Source organism: Schistocerca cancellata, chromosome 4 (assembly GCF_023864275.1).
Source record: "Schistocerca cancellata isolate TAMUIC-IGC-003103 chromosome 4, iqSchCanc2.1, whole genome shotgun sequence".
Lineage (NCBI taxonomy): Eukaryota > Metazoa > Arthropoda > Insecta > Orthoptera > Acrididae > Schistocerca > Schistocerca cancellata.
This window is the reverse complement of record NC_064629.1, coordinates 546,398,298-546,414,765: the sequence shown is the minus strand read 5'-3', so window position 1 is coordinate 546,414,765 and position 16,468 is coordinate 546,398,298.

The following is a 16,468-nucleotide window of genomic DNA, read 5'->3' as shown; positions in this document are numbered from 1 at the left end:
TAGTTGCTGACAATTATGTTTCACTGTCTTCTTAAGGAAACAGTTTTTAAACATATTTACAAACATATCATGAAATACGATATATTTTAAATTAGCTAACTGTTGCAAGACTTCAAACGCGCTATTTTGGAGGACTGTTTTGCGTTACAGCAGGGAGGTGTCATATACTGTAACCAGCAGTGTATCATGATCAGAAAGACTATTCTTAACAGGATAAATGTTTATTTACTTAAATTTAGCTTGGTCTACGGAAATATTATCTATCAGTGTGCTTGTTTCCTGTACTACCCGAGTAGGAAAATCAATAACTAATGTCAAAATGAAAGAACCGAGTAATACTTCGGAGTCATTCTTCCTATCAGATTCTTTCAGAAAATCTACATTGAAATCCCGACAAACGATAATCTGTCAGACAGACAGCACAACAAATAATCCAGGCTTTTCGGAAACAGGTGAAAACTTCCCACTGGGGACCTATACAGAGTTATAAACGTTCCATTACTCAGTTTAAGCTCACAGGCACATGTTTCTATATGTTGCACTACATAAATTTTTTTACTTTCTAAATTTTTCACACTATGATAACTTTAAACGCGTATGGCAACTCCTCTTTCTTCCGTATTGTCTCTACTTACATGTACTGAAATCTTATATCCACTTACATTTACCTTTTCCATACCTGTGACTATATGATGTTCAGACAGGCATAGTACTTCTATTACATCCTCAATTTCTAAATCTTGCAAAGAAACGAGTGGCTCGTCTAGTTTGTTTTTTAATCTCCTGATATTCTGATCCAGTATACTAACATTATTATTCACTGTAGTTTTATTAGAAATTTGCGGTATTTTAACATCTCTAATACCTGCCTATCTGAGCGTCTCATTGACCTTTATTCCTTTCAGCGTTGAGTCACTGAACACTGGTCTTAGTCTAAAAACAGTGTCCTTCGTAAAATACCCTTTGTGGAGGTCTGTGCCACATTGTCACATTTGAGCACTACCATCAGCTCTTACCAAGTGAAATCGGGACTCATCTGACCAGGCCACGGTTTTCCATTTCTAGGGTGCAACCGATATGGTCACGTGCCCAGGAGATGCGGTGCATGCGACGTGCTCTAGCAAAAGTACTCGCGTCGGTCATCTGCTGCCATAGCCCGGATGTCGCCGCACTGTCCTAAAGGATACGCAGTGTTGCTTGCCTGTTAGCACTGACAACTCTAAGCTACCGCCGCTGCTCTTGGTCGCTAAGTGAAGGCCATCGGCCACTGCGTTGTCCATGGTGAGAGGTAATGCCTGAAATTTGGTATACTCGGCACACTCTTTACACCGTGGATGTCGGAATATTGAAGTCCCTAACGATTTCCGAAACGGAATGTCCCTTGCGTCTAGCTCCTACCATCATTCCGCATTCCACATTCAAAGTCTGCTAATTGCCGTTGTGCGGCCATAAACACGTTGGAAACCTTCTCGCATGAATCGCCTGTGTACAGACGACAGCTTCGCCAACGCACTGCCGTTTTACACCTTGTCTGCGCAATATTACCGCCGTCTGTATATGTACATTCCATGACTTTTGTCGCCTCGCTGTATGTAGGCATGAAGAATAAAGATGTAGAATGTTAATAACGTTTGTTTCACTCAAAAAGCCTTAAGAGTTTTCTCATAACAAATTCGGAGGCGTTAGTTTTCAGCACGCCCCCATATAAGCGGAACAGAGAGGAATGAGGAATCATCGTAGCGACGACAAGGAACACAAATATGGAAATGTACTGACATAAGCGACTTTGACAAATGGTAGATTTTTATGGTCTTGCGTTTTGGAACGCGCATATGGAAAACGATGAAGCTGGTGAACTGTTCGGATACTACTGTCGTGTGGATCTGCGGAGAAACGCTGGAGGACGGAGAAACCAGCAGTAGGCGCCTCCTCTGTAAAGTAGGCTAGGCGGCGATCTGTGCCAGATCTGACGACAGAGTACAGTACTGATGCAGGCACAAGTGTTTCGGAGCTCACCATTCAGAGTACGTTGTTAAACATGTTGCTCGGCAGCAGACGAATCCTACCAGTTGTCGCAGCATACGAACCGTCGGGCGATACTCCACTTTAACAATCGGCTGCACCACTTTCCTTCGGCTCTGGAGCGGCGTTCTGCAGTACTGTGGCGCAGGATTTCAGTGAGTACAAGGACTGCTGAACTGTACCAGCATACAAACAGAAAATTGATAACGAAACTTTATTTTTTCGTAGTTATAATTAAGAATTTATGACTGCCTCTCGTGGAACGGAAGCTGCAAGTCAGCTACGCCTCTGAAGCGCAGCACAGAAAACATTTTTTATCGCGTAACGAGTAACCACAGCGATATCTTACACTCAGGAAGCCACTGAAAGTGGAGCGGATGCGCTGCTGGCCTAGACTCACAAGGGAACCATCAGGCCTGTTAATCACGAATTTTGATGAGTCTTAGGAACCTGTCCTGAGTACATGGCTAGCGGCTTTCATGCGACGGCCCCTAATTTCCGAGAAAATTGATGTTGGAAGTTTTATGCGTACCTTTTATGTCAGTAACGTAGATCATGTGTCGAGCAAACGAGTGTAGCACAGCGGCTAAGGTTTACTGCAACCGTGCTGGCGATACAGGTTCAATGCTTCTTATAATGAAGAAACCTCACAACAGTTGCTTAATTCACGTATTTTATTGTGTATACGACCGGTTTCGGAACTCTTAATATAACATCATTTGGTGTAAATAATAAAATCACTTAATCATCTGAGGTCATCCCCACCCCAACGTTGCCGTGGAAAGGTTCCTGTCAAAAGGGTAAAAGGAAAATAAATTCCATAACAGCCGTTCCTTTGTGCTGCATCACCAGGAACACCAACAGGAGATTTATGTAGTAGTGAATACTATATGAGATGAAAGAGAATAGCGCTGGAATACTAGCGATGAATGAAACAAGATACACTTACGAAGATACAGTGGAGTCAGAAGGCTTCATAATACTGAAAAGGAAACCAGGAACTAGAGTGGGAAAGGAAAGACATGCACCTAGATGCTTTGGTACGAGGTTCATAGTAAACAAGAGGTCGCAGGTTCGAATCCTGCCTCGGGCATGGATGTGTGTGATGTCCTTAGGTTAGTTAGGTTTAAGTAGTTCTAAGTTCTAGGGGACTGATGACCTCAGAAGCTAAGTCCCATAGTGCTCAGAGCCATTTGAACCAATTTTTGATGGCATAACTGAAATGAAGAGCAGGTCACAAGGGATATCAACACTGACATTTGAAGCGGGGAACAAAAAGTATACAATAGTAAATGGACATGCACTTACAAATGACTAGAACAGGAGAGACAAGAAAGTTGCAGACATTTTCTGGGAGGAGTTAGATGATACACTGAAAAACATACCATATAGACATGTAATGATACTCGTCATCATCATCATCATCATCATCATCATCATCATCATCATTTAAGACTGATTATGCCTTTCAGCGTTCAGTCTGGAGCATAGCCCCCCTTATACAGTTCCTCCATGATCCCCTATTCAGTGATAACATTGGTGCCTCTTCTGATGTTAAACCTATTACTTCAAAATCATTCTTAACCGAATCCAGGTACCTTCTCCTCGGTCTGCCCCGACTCCTCCTACCCTCTACTGCTGAATCCATGAGTCTCTTGGGTAACCTCAACCTTGTTGATAAGGTAACCTGAATCCACCCAGCTTTCGCTCCCATACAACAAAGTTGGTCGAAAGATTGAACGGTGCACAGATAACTTAGTCTTGGTACTGACTTCCTTCTTGCAGAAGAGAGTAGATCGTAGCTGAGCGCTCACTGCATTAGCTTTGCTACACCTGGCTTCCAGTTCTTTCACTATGTTGCCATCCTGTGAGAATATGCATCCTAAGTACTTGAAACCGTCCACCTGTTCTAACTTTGTTCCTCCTATTTGGCACTCAATCCGTTTATATTTCTTTCCCACTGACATTACTTTCGTTTTGGAGATGCTAATCTTCATACCATAGTCCTTACATTTCTGATCTAGCTCTGAAATATTACTTTGCAAACTTTCAATCGAATCTGCCATCACAACTAAGTCATCCGCATATGCAAGACTGCTTATTTTGTGTTCACATATCTTAATCTCACCCAGCCAGTCTATTGTTTTCAACATATGATCCATAAATACACTCCTGGAAATGGAAAAAAGAACACATTGACACCGGCGTGTCAGACCCACCATACTTGCTCCGGACACTGCGAGAGGGCTGTACAAGCAATGATCACACGCACGGCACAGCGGACACACCAGGAACCGCGGTGTTGACCGTCGAATGGCGCTAGGTGCGCAGCATTTGTGCACCGCCGCCGTCAGTGTCAGCCAGTTTGCCGTGGCATACGGAGCTCCATCGCAGTCTTTAACACTGGTAGCATGCCGCGACAGCGTGGACGTGAACCGTATGTGCAGTTGACGGACTTCGAGCGAGGGCGTATAGTGGGCATGCGGGAGGCCGGGTGGACGTACCGCCGAATTGCTCAACACGTGGGGCGTGAGGTCTCCACAGTACATCGATGTTGTCGCCAGTGGTCGGCGGAAGGTGCACGTGCCCGTCGACCTGGGACCGGACCGCAGCGACGCACGGATGCACGCCAAGACCGTAGGATCCTACGCAGTGCCGTAGGGGACCGCACCGCCACTTCCCAGCAAATTAGGGACACTGTTGCTCCTGGGGTATCGGCGAGGACCATTCGCAACCGTCTCCATGAAGCTGGGCTACGGTCCCGCACACCGTTAGGCCGTCTTCCGCTCACGCCCCAACATCGTGCAGCCCGCCTCCAGTGGTGTCGCGACAGGCGTGAATGGAGGGACGAATGGAGACGTGTCGTCTTCAGCGATGAGAGTCGCTTCAGCCTTGGTGCCAATGATGGTCGTATGCGTGTTTGGCGCCGTGCAGGTGAGCGCCACAATCAGGACTGCATACGACCGAGGCACACAGGGCCAACACCCGGCATCATGGTGTGGGGAGCGATCTCCTACACTGGCCGTACGCCACTGGTGATCGTCGAGGGGACACTGAATAGTGCACGGTACATCCAAACCGTCATCGAACCCATCGTTCTACCATTCCTTGACCGGCAAGGGAACATGCTGTTCCAACAGGACAATGCACGTCCGCATGTATCCCGTGCCACCCAACGTGCTCTAGAAGGTGTAAGTCAACTACCCTGGCCAGCAAGATCTCCGGATCTGTCCCCCATTGAGCATGTTTGGGACTGGATGAAGCGTCGTCTCACGCGGTCTGCACGTCCTGCACGAACGCTGGTCCAACTGAGGCGCCAGGTGGAAATGGCATGGCAAGCCGTTCCACAGGACTACATCCAGCATCTCTACGATCGTCTCCATGGGAGAATAGCAGCCTGCATTGCTGCGAAAGGTGGATATACACTGTACTAGTGGCGACATTGTGCATGCTCTGTTGCCTGTGTCTATGTGCCTGTGGTTCTGTCGGTGTGATCATGTGATGTATCTGACCCCAGGAATGTGTCAATAAAGTTTCCCCTTCCTGGGACAATGAATTCACGGTGTTCTTATTTCAATTTCCAGGAGTGTAATATGAACAACAGTGGAGACAGGTTGCAGCCTTGTCTTACCCCAAAAACTACTCTGAACCATGAACTCAATTTACCGTCAACTCTAACTGCTGCCTGACTATCCATGTAAAGACCTTTAATTGCTTGCAAAAGTTTGCCTTCTATTCCATAATCTTGTAGAACAGACAATAACTTCCTCCTAGGAACCCGGTCATATGCCTTTTCTAGATCTATAAAACATAGATACAATTCCCTGTTCCACTCATAACACTTCTCCATTATTTGCCGTAAGCTAAAGATCTGGTCCTGACAACCTCTAAGAGGCCTAAACCCACACTGATTTTCATCCAATTGGTCCTCAACTAATACTCGCACTTTCCTTTCAACAATACCTGAGAAGATTTTACCCACAACGCTGATTAAAGAGATACCTCTGTAGTTGTTACAATCTTTTCTGTTTCCATGTTTAAAGATTGGTGTGATTACTGCTTTTGTCCAGTCTGATGGAACCTGTCCCGACTCCCAGGCCATTTCAATTATTCTGTGTAGCCATTTAAGACCTGACATTCCACTGTATTTGATGACTTCCGACTTAATTTCATCCACCCCAGCCGCTTTATTGCACTGCAATCTATTGACCATTTTTTCCACTTGCTCAAATGTGATCCTATTTCTATCATCATTCCTATCCCATTCTACCTCGAAATCTGAAACATTACTGATCGCATTTTCACCTACATTGAGCAACTCTTCAAAATATTGTGGTTCATGGTGTGGGTTCCCGTAGTCATGTCCTAGTTCATGAACCACGGGCAACGTATGAGTGGCCAAGTAAGTGGTCCCGACAGTCGGGATACCAGTTACTTTGGAATAAGGCTGGGCATCTCGGACATAATCTGAGTCGTGGTCACCTTTGTGCTCATACGGCAAAGACTACCAAATCCACCGGTTAGTCCCTCAGCCGTTAGGGGTAAAACCCAATGGGACTCGGGGCAAGTAAGGCTAGCAACCTGCTTCCCTGGTACTTTAAATATGATGCTGGCAACAATCAGAGCAAAATGCCTCGGACCTTTCGAGGTGACGGAGTCCCACCTCTAACTGACAATGATACTCGTAGGAGACTGTAATGCACAGATTGGAAGAGAGAAGCAACATAAAGGAGTAGTGGGCGAGTACCCTGCACACCAGCGGACAACCAAAATGCAGAAAGGCTAAAGGACTGTGCCGAGAACAGAAAATGAGATTGATGGCAACACCCTTCAGGGCCAAACCGAGTAAGAAAAAGACATGGGCAAACCCATGCTCCCGCCTTGGGGAATTCCAACTTGACCACACAGCAATCAGCTGGAGCAACACTAAAGAGGTCATGAACACAAAGGTCAGGAAGAACACAAGAATAGAATCGGATCATTATTTTACAGAAGTTAAGTGCCTTTGGATTCCAAACATGGACAGACTGCCACAGACGAATAGAAGAACCGGAAACATGACGTTAGACAGAGACAAATTAAGACACAAGCGATCCAGATATGAGGAAGGAATTGAATCATTCAATGAATGGGACGTCATGAAGCGAAATATGGTGAAACAGGTTGAACTATGGGGAAAGGATGAAAAGAAACGGAAGCACTGGTGGTGGAACAGGGGATGTGAGGAAGCGGTAGAGACTCGCAGCAAAGCCTGGAGAGACTGGAGCAGCAAGAAGGACCCAGAAAAATGGGAAGTTTTCTTAGAAGCAAGAAAGGAAGCGACCCGAACAACAAGATGGACGTGCAAAGGAGAAGTGTAGGATTTTTGCAGGGTAATTTCACGACCTGTTTACTGTGAATCACCTGAAGACGAGCTGGAGTTGGGGACTGACACAGAGGAGAGAGAGCCGCGCACTCCAACCAGGGATGAAGTCGCACGTGCCATAAGCGATCTAAAGAATAATAATGCAGCTGGAGAATATGGTATAGCAGTCGAGATGACAAAGTGGGGAGGCAATAACTCAATAGACAACATGACCAACATAATCCACCAGATTTTGAGAACAAAGAAGTTGCCAGAGGGATGGAAGAACGCAATTGTAGTACCAATACTTAAGAAGGGGACAAGAGAGATGGAAGCAACTACAGAGGAATATCGCTACTAGAGGTCGGATACAAGGTGCTGTCAAAACTCTTACTCAAGACAGTAGAAGAGCAGGTAGAAAGTACAGTTGGCGACTACCAAGCGAGATTCAGGAAGGGAAGAGGATGTATAGCACAGATATTTATCCTGAACCAACTGATAGAACATAGGGCCTTAAAAAACAAAAAGACAGTAATAGCCTTCATGGACTTCACAAAGGCATATGACTCCATCGACAGACAGACTCTTGTTAGGATCCTGAAGAACAGAGGACTAGATGGAACTACACAAGAACTATTAAAGAAATTCTGACAGACACAAAAGAAAGTGTGAGATTCAGAGGAGCACTGTCAGAAGAATTTGAGATCAAGACTGGTGCTAAACAGGGAGATTGATTGTCACCATTGTTGTTTAATACAGCACTGCAGGAAGTGATTAGGCAGTGGAGAGCAATAAACGAAGAAATGGGAATACCAGAGACTCATGTGGGAGACAAGAAGGACAACAGGGCTCAAAAGGACTGCCTAGCCTTTGCAGACAACATAGCAATAGTGAGTGAGACGGAAGAAGACGCAAAGACACAACTCGACAACTTAAGTACGGCAGCCAGAAAGGTGGGACTGAGGATCGCCTACAACAAGACAAAGACATTAAATACCACTGCTGACTGGGAAACATCGGAAGGGACTGTGGAAATGGTGGACTAATTTAAATACCTGGGAGAATTTATAACAGGAAGGAGCAGAAGCAAGGAGGGAATAACAGAGAGGATAAAGAAGATGAGGTCAGCCTTCTGTATGACAAGTGGGATATACAATAAAAAGAATATATCCACAGAAGCAAAGATAAGCCACTACAAGGCAACGGTAAGGAATGCAGTATTAAATGCTGCTGAGACGATGACACTAGCAAGAAACGGGGCAGAAAAACTAGAGAAAGAAGAGAGAAAAATACTGAGAAAAATACTAGGTCCCAAAAGAGGTGGAGAGAGATGGATATCCGGGGAAATCAGACTCAAAAGGGCATGGTTTGCTGGACATGTAATTAGGATGAGTATAGACAAAATCACGAAGAGAGTGTGGAAAACAACAGGGAGGACAAGGGGAAAGACAGGAACCAAGTGGGTTGTTGAACATCGGAAGAACTGGTTGGGATTGGGGATCAAGGTCGAAGGAAAGGAAAATTGTAGAAAGAAATATGCAGCGACCAATATGCGGGAGATCAACGACAAAGAATAATACACGAGAAGATTAGAGTGTCACCGGTGGAGCCGACAGGATAAAAGGACACTGAAGATCTCGGAAGAAGAGCAGAAGAGAAGAAGAGAAAGAATGAAGAGATTCTGGGAGAAGAAGAGGAAAATGCAGTCCACGAAAGGGCTACCCGTGGTCCTACAGAGGCCGTAACGTAAGAAGAAGAAGAAGAAGAAGAAGAAGTGAATACTAGCCATGAGTACTGAAGCCGCACATGTCCCAAGCGCAGGCACGGTACGAAACAGACGTGAAATTGTTGAACTGTTTAAACGTGTGTTTCCTGTTTGTGTTCCTGCTCGCGCAGCATGGAGGAACGGTTTTTATGGAATTAATGTCGCTTTTACCCTTTTGACAAGTATCCTTTGTTTCCATGTCAACATTGGGTTGGGAATGACCTCAGATGACTAAGTGGTTTTATTTTTTACGCCAGATGATGGAACTTCAGATGTTCCGAAACTGGTCGTGTACATAATTAAGATTGTGGATTAAGCAACTGTTGTGTGGTTTCTTCATTTTACAAAATGGATTTATACAGTTACGGCTCTCCTATAAGAAGAATTCTTCAAATTTGTATTCCGTATGTGGTTCGTAGTTAAAATTTCAAATATTTGGAGAGCTCCAAAGAGTCTAGTTGACGTACACTAGATTCCTTGCAGAACAAGGAGGGAAAACCATCCCTGTGCTGAAAACAGAAGTGAAGAGGGTTAGTCATTCCTTCACAGGACGATATAGTACAACTGCGGCAGTGAAGATATTCTCTTGCGTTTTCTTATGTATGCAAGAACCATGCGGAAACTTTGGCGCACTGTTAAAAAAATTTTCCGAGTTAACTCATAAATTAAAAGAAAAATAGGAATTATGACCTGCGCTGAACCAGGAAAGTTCACAGGAGTGTTGTACGACGAGCTTTGAAGTCTGTCATTCTTCTATAGGTGAGACAAGAAAAATTTATTTTTATTATTCATTCGTGGGGAAGGTAGACTGATCAGATACTTTACGATCCAATCATTGTAGGTGGAAGCAAGCACGCATCTTCACCCTAGAAATTATTACACTCAACTTTGCGAACCATGTGGTGTTTAGTTTTACAAGCAGGCTAAAATTTTCAACACCAAAATTCAAAGTGCTCCCGACTTGCTAAAGACTAATAGAGAAATCGCTTCGAGAGAAGATTCCATAAAGAAAATACATTAATTGTGCATCGATTTAGTGAACCTGTTTCCACGGGATTGATCAAATACGCGTTATTCGCATCGAAATTGATCGAAGAAAGAACAATATTTTTGAACATAGACGAACTGTACTTTTGCTAGCACTTCTGAAAAATCCACAGCTTTCGTAACATGCCGGCCTTTGTGGCCAAGCGGTTCTAGGCGCTACAGTCTGGAACCGTGTGACCGCTACGGTCGTAGGTTCGAATCCTGCCTCGGGCATGGATGTGTGTGATGTCCTTAGGCTATTTAGGTTTAAGTAGTTCTAAGTTCTAGGGGACTGATGACTTCAGATGTTAAGTCCCATAGTGCTCAGAGCCATTTGAACCATTTGAACCTTCGTGACACGTGTGTGGTGTTCTACGGATTCGTTTATGATTGCTTCTATGACGTATACCACCGGGAATCCTGTACTAGCACAGCAAAGGATGCAAGCGAGAGCGAGTAAGACGATTCTGTAGTCTATTGTGTAGCAAACGGAATACACATTTGAAGAAAGTTTGCTGTAATTACTGATTCATTGATGAAATTATTATGGCGAAGTACACAGACAATATGCGAATCCGTACTGCCAGCATGGTGTAGTGGTGTAGCCGTTAAACTTAGCGGTGGCGCTACTTCGTCGAGACACAGCTAACATTACGGTACAATAGGTACACATTATACTTCCAGCATCGATTTTCTCGGAAACTAGTGGCCATCACATGGAAAGCGGCTAGCCAGGTACTCATGGCAGGTCCCTCTACAACAGTGGTTCCCACCCTTTCTGACAGCATCACGCCTAAGTGTAATCAGGTATTACCTACTACCCGCGACGTCCCGCTTCCCTCACTATCGTCATTATCAGCGTCTAACTAAAATTTAGAATAAAAAAGAGAATTCTTTGATCATATTCATTATTAAAATGACAAAGAATAAATGATATGTAGGTGTTTTATTTAACCACAAACTAATGAGACTATCGGTATTGCTTATTTTGAACCTTTTTTTTTCTTTTTTAGATAAGTTACATTTCTTAAGTCAGTTGATTGCTCCATCCCTTACTTCTGAATTGGCAAAAACTGAAGACCTCAGTATGCAAATGCTTTGTGTATGACTACTGCTACTACTACTACTACTAATAATAATAATTATTATTATAATACAATGGAGGCCCTACAGCAATAGAGCAGTTATTACATGGTTACGGTTGTGTTATACTGTCAATTAGGCCGTTTATCTGTTGCGAAGTGAATAACGATGGATTTAAGTTACACAGTCATGATTTCGGCTTTGTAGCCATTCTCAAGTCCATGCTGAAATATTAAAATATGTCTGACGTGTCTGTGACACGTCATCGTTGACACGTCGGACATATTTTAATATTTCCACATGCCCTTGAGAATGAATACAAGACCGAATGAACAATTAACAGTCAAATGGTGGAAATTTGTTTCAAAACAATTCTACATGGTTGTGGTCCCCCACGAAGGAAACATCATTAAATAATGAAGCACTTCCTAGTTTACTGCGGCAACTACCTACATCTCCGAGAAGGCATTTTCATTTGTGATGTACGACATTTGCATGTCTCAATTTTAATTTTGTAAATGGGTAGCAAAAAGTATCTGTGTAGTGGATGGACTGTTTGGGGAGGAAGATGTTCATACATTCGTTTCACAAGCTGTAGCCTCCACCACACTGTCAAACGTTACTGTTAGTATGTGAAAAAAAATCATCTGTTCGGTAACTTATATAATCGGTTTTACTGCCTTACGAAATCATGTAAGAGTAATGATCTGTTAAAAATAATTCGATTTCGTGGGCGAAACGCAATCGAACCCTTTTGTTTTTACCCCTCAAAAAATTACATTTTACCCTTCACTGGATAATTAGCTCCAGGCTGGGAACCATTGCTCTACAACATACCTAAGACTCATAGAAATCGCTGATTAACAGGTTTGGTGGGTCCCCTTCCCTGTCGGTGAGAATTCGATCTACAGAAAGCCAGCTACACACTAGCAGCTGGAACCATACATGTTTACCTGTCTGATGCAATCGACGCCTGCTGTACACACATGCGGTTTGGGTAAACTGTCAGTTTATCGTAGCCGCAGCGTTAATTTTACCAAGACCACCTACAATAAATCAGACCTTAAGGCAGATATCGATAATTGACAGTATGGCGGCAATCGTGGGGGAAACAAACCAGCGTGCTTGTGTTTCCATAACGCGTGTGTGTAACATTGTATACGTCACGTTCAAGAAAAGCAAAAGCATTTATTACTAGCTGTTATTTGTTCTATATGAAGTGAATGTCGTCACAAGTGCTACGCAAGTATTTATTTTCTAGATTCTGTAGTAAGTTCGGCATAATTTAAAGTGTAAACTGTTCTTGCGATGGGTCGTAGCTGTTGTGTACCAGGATGTAAATCCAATTACGGCAAAACATCCCCGATACCTCAACATTTAAGTTTCCCAAGGAAACAGCTTTGAGGAACAAATGGATTAAACTAATTCATAGAGATAATTTTGAAGTGAACGATATAACTGTGGTATTCATTAAGCATTTTGAACCCAAGTTTGTGGTTTGGGAAGACATTTTTCCTGTGGAAAATAGTGAACCAATACATGTGCCACGAAAAATACCAAAATTAACAAATGGTGCAATTCCAACTATCTTTCCTAATCAACCTTCTTATCACACAGTACCAGTTCCTAAGGAAAGGAAGAATCCTGAAGATCGTGTTCAACAGCTACTGGAACATGATGAATGTAGTTTCAGTAAGTGGTGCGAAAATGACAATATACCTGACTTTCAGCATTTTAAAAGCGAAGTGCAGAAAAGGAATGTTTGTCCATTTACAATTTTAGTAAAGGATGACTACGTATCTTTCATTAAATTCAGTGATGTGGCATTAGTTTCAGTGTGCTTCAAGATATCAAGTTCCTTGGAAGTAAAAGTATTTCACAAAAATGTATGTTTGCCTACAGAAACCTTGAAATGGATATTACAGTCTGGGGAGGAAGAGAATTTGAAATGTAACAAGTGGACGAAATTTGACAATCTGGTGAGTCACCTAAATGTTTTCACAGATAACTCTACTGGCACCATTGACAAGATTATAATTTTAGTCAATGTTCTCAAACAAGCACTGAAAGATGGTAGTGATTTTGACGCTGAAATAGCACCTAAAATAGAATTTGTTTTGGAGCAATTACAGCTTGCAATAGCAAAGCAAAGTAGATATTCTCCTGAGCTTTTGATGAGGGCATCAACCATTTGCTTTTCATTTCCTGGTGCCTACCATCACTTGAGAAAAACAAAATGTTAACATCACCTCATCCTGTCTATTTAAGGCAGTTTTAATGCAAAATGGACCCAAATAAACCTTGTATTGGTCCATCACAGGTAGCGTTTTTGAGGGAAAAAAATAAATTTCTTCAGGAAAGTGACAAGGTAATTTCAGTGATGCTAGATGAAGTTTATGTTAACTCAAAATTCTCTTATAAGGCAGGAAAGGTACTTGGTGTTGCTGAGAATACTTCAGATAATACAACAGCGGGTACAATGCAGGTTTTCATGGCATCATCTTCACATTCTGATTATAAAGAAGTAATAGCTCTCTTTCCTGTAAAAAATATTAATTCTGATACACTACTGAAAATGACAATTGATGTATTAAAGTTAATGCATGAGCTTTGGTATGATGTTACATGCCTGGTAACAGATAACCATAACACTAATAGAAAAATGTATCAGCTTATGTGTGGTGGCACTTTACAGCTGTGTATTACAAATCCAGTCGCTCCATCCAAATTTCTCTTTCTTCTGTTTGACAGTGTGCACTTGCTTAAGTGTATCAGAAATAACTGATTGAATGGAAAAAATGAATCCTTCATAATGCCAAATATTGAGAATATCCAAATTTCTCTTTCATCTGTTTGACAGTGTGCACTTGCTTAAGTGTATCAGAAATAACTGATTGAATGGAAAAAATGAATCCTTCATAATGCCAAATATTGAGAATACATTTGCTTTCATCAATACCTTTCTACAGAGTGATGAAGGGAATGCTGCATGTGAATATACTGTCAGTGAAGCAGAGTTTTCAGATTTGAGGAACCCGTTTCATTCTGAGAAAAATGAACTGTTGAAACTTGCCCCAAAGCTAGTGAGAAATGCAGTATATCCAACTCCTATTGAGAGACAGAATGTTACCCTTACTCTCAGTGTTATTGATTCTAAAAATGTGGCAGCACTAGAAATTTTGAAAAGTCAAGGGATTGAGATTTCTGATGGCACTATTCAGTTTTTGAAATTAATCATTAAATGGTGGACAGTTTCTAATGTACAGCATCCCATGAAAGGCAAATACACATCACATGATAATTCTAGCCCAATCACTGGACCTACTGACTGCAAACTTGTGTTTCTTGAAAATTTGAAAACATATCTTGATATCTGGCATGCATTGTCTACTCATGGAAAATTAACCAATGGAACATATACTGCTTTCTCTCACACACTTGCAACAACAGTTCAGTTATGCAGATACATTTTTAACACTTACAACTGGTCCTACATTCTTACAGCAAAATTACACACTGATGCTTTAAAAGCAAGATTTTGAGCTTATAGAAGGCTAAGTGGCTGCACATATAATGTTTCAGTTGAGCAAATCTTGAAATCTGAGAGGAAACTGAAAGTAATAAGTCTACTAAAGCTCAGATCTACTAAACATGGTGAATTTACATTAAATGATTTTGCAGCAAAAGTAAATTACAGCATAAAACACCAAACGTATGAAAATTAGATAAATTAGAACCTGCTCTAGAGGAACTAGCAAACATTCCCATGATGGATGAAGATTTGAAAGTCTTGGTTTGTATTGCTAGCTACACCAGCAAAACAGTGCTTGAAAAGCTGCAAAAAGGTGGAAAATGTGCAGGCTGTGTAGAAATGCTACAGACAGAGGATGAAATTTTGTTGCAGTGTGAAACCAAAAAACTCCTTTCCTATATCAACTAACTGAATCGTGGGGATTGAAGTGTCCTTCGTCTATAATGATTTCCTTGTATTGTAATATATAAAAACCTTTTCAAGTTCTGATTAGCAGCACATATGAACCAGAATTTCTCAAACTTCAAAATCAGAGAGATGCAGTACTTGCCTTAGGAACTGAATTGTGTGAAAATGCCATTAGTAACCTCAGTGATGTGTGCAAATGTGGCATTCCTTTTAAGACAATAATCAAGAAAAGTATTAAAGTGCTTTCAAATATTTTTATTAATAATTATACAAAACTGTTGAATGAAAAGTGTGTTTCAAAGGAAATAGCTCGAACACTAGTCAAACAAAAAAAGGAACTCATGAAGACATTGCAGCAAAAATAACAAAACGCAAAGCGGCCAAGCTGAGCAGCAAATAAATCCAACAGGTATTCAAAATCAAACCACTTCTAGCATATCACGTAATGACAGTGACAAGAATTAACTGCATATTGTTTAATACAATTTTGAGCTTTAGTTACACGCTTCATTTATTATTGCTATGTAGTTTCTATTTTGCAAATTATTATTAGTGTCCAAATATGCCATTTACATGTGCTGTGTAGTAGTTGTTTGGATTTGTTTTGAGTTGCATCTCATAATTTTACTTCGTCATAGTAATTGTTACGTAATTTGTGGCTTTAGTGACAACTTTTTATTTAAGTTTGAATATAGAAAAATACATAACAATACGACAAGTCTTACGCAATTTAGAATCTACTTTCCATTTATGAAGTTTGTAAATAATTCGTATTAGGGTAGCGCTGAAATACTTGGCCTAAGACTGTCGCCATCTTGGTTTCTGTGTTGTGGTCTGATGTATTGTAGGTGGTCTTGATGTTACTTGCCTTCATAGGTGTCCCGTGACGGTTGGGGGCGGGGGGGGGGGGTGAAGGGGGTACTTGTTCCGTCCTGGAATATGGGGTATGTTCTCTCGAATTTCTAGCAGTAATTGTCTGCAGTATTGAACTGCAGATTAACATTGCCTTGGGTGACAGGAAATACGATGACTTCAGCAATGACTCCCTGTCTTGTTATTTTCTTCTTATTCGCACCGTTCATGGTGATTAACTGGCGCGTGGCAGTTACGGCGCTGTTATGTCCTCCAGGTGCATGCGATGTGTCACAGAACAGTGCTGAAATAGTCTCCTTAATCTTTTCTCTGTCTCTTCCTCGTACAGCCCTTTCCGAGCGGCCAGAACGGACAGTTCCAACAGTCAGGAGCGAAGATTCTTGGCACAGCGTAAACATCGTAGCAGTATGCACGT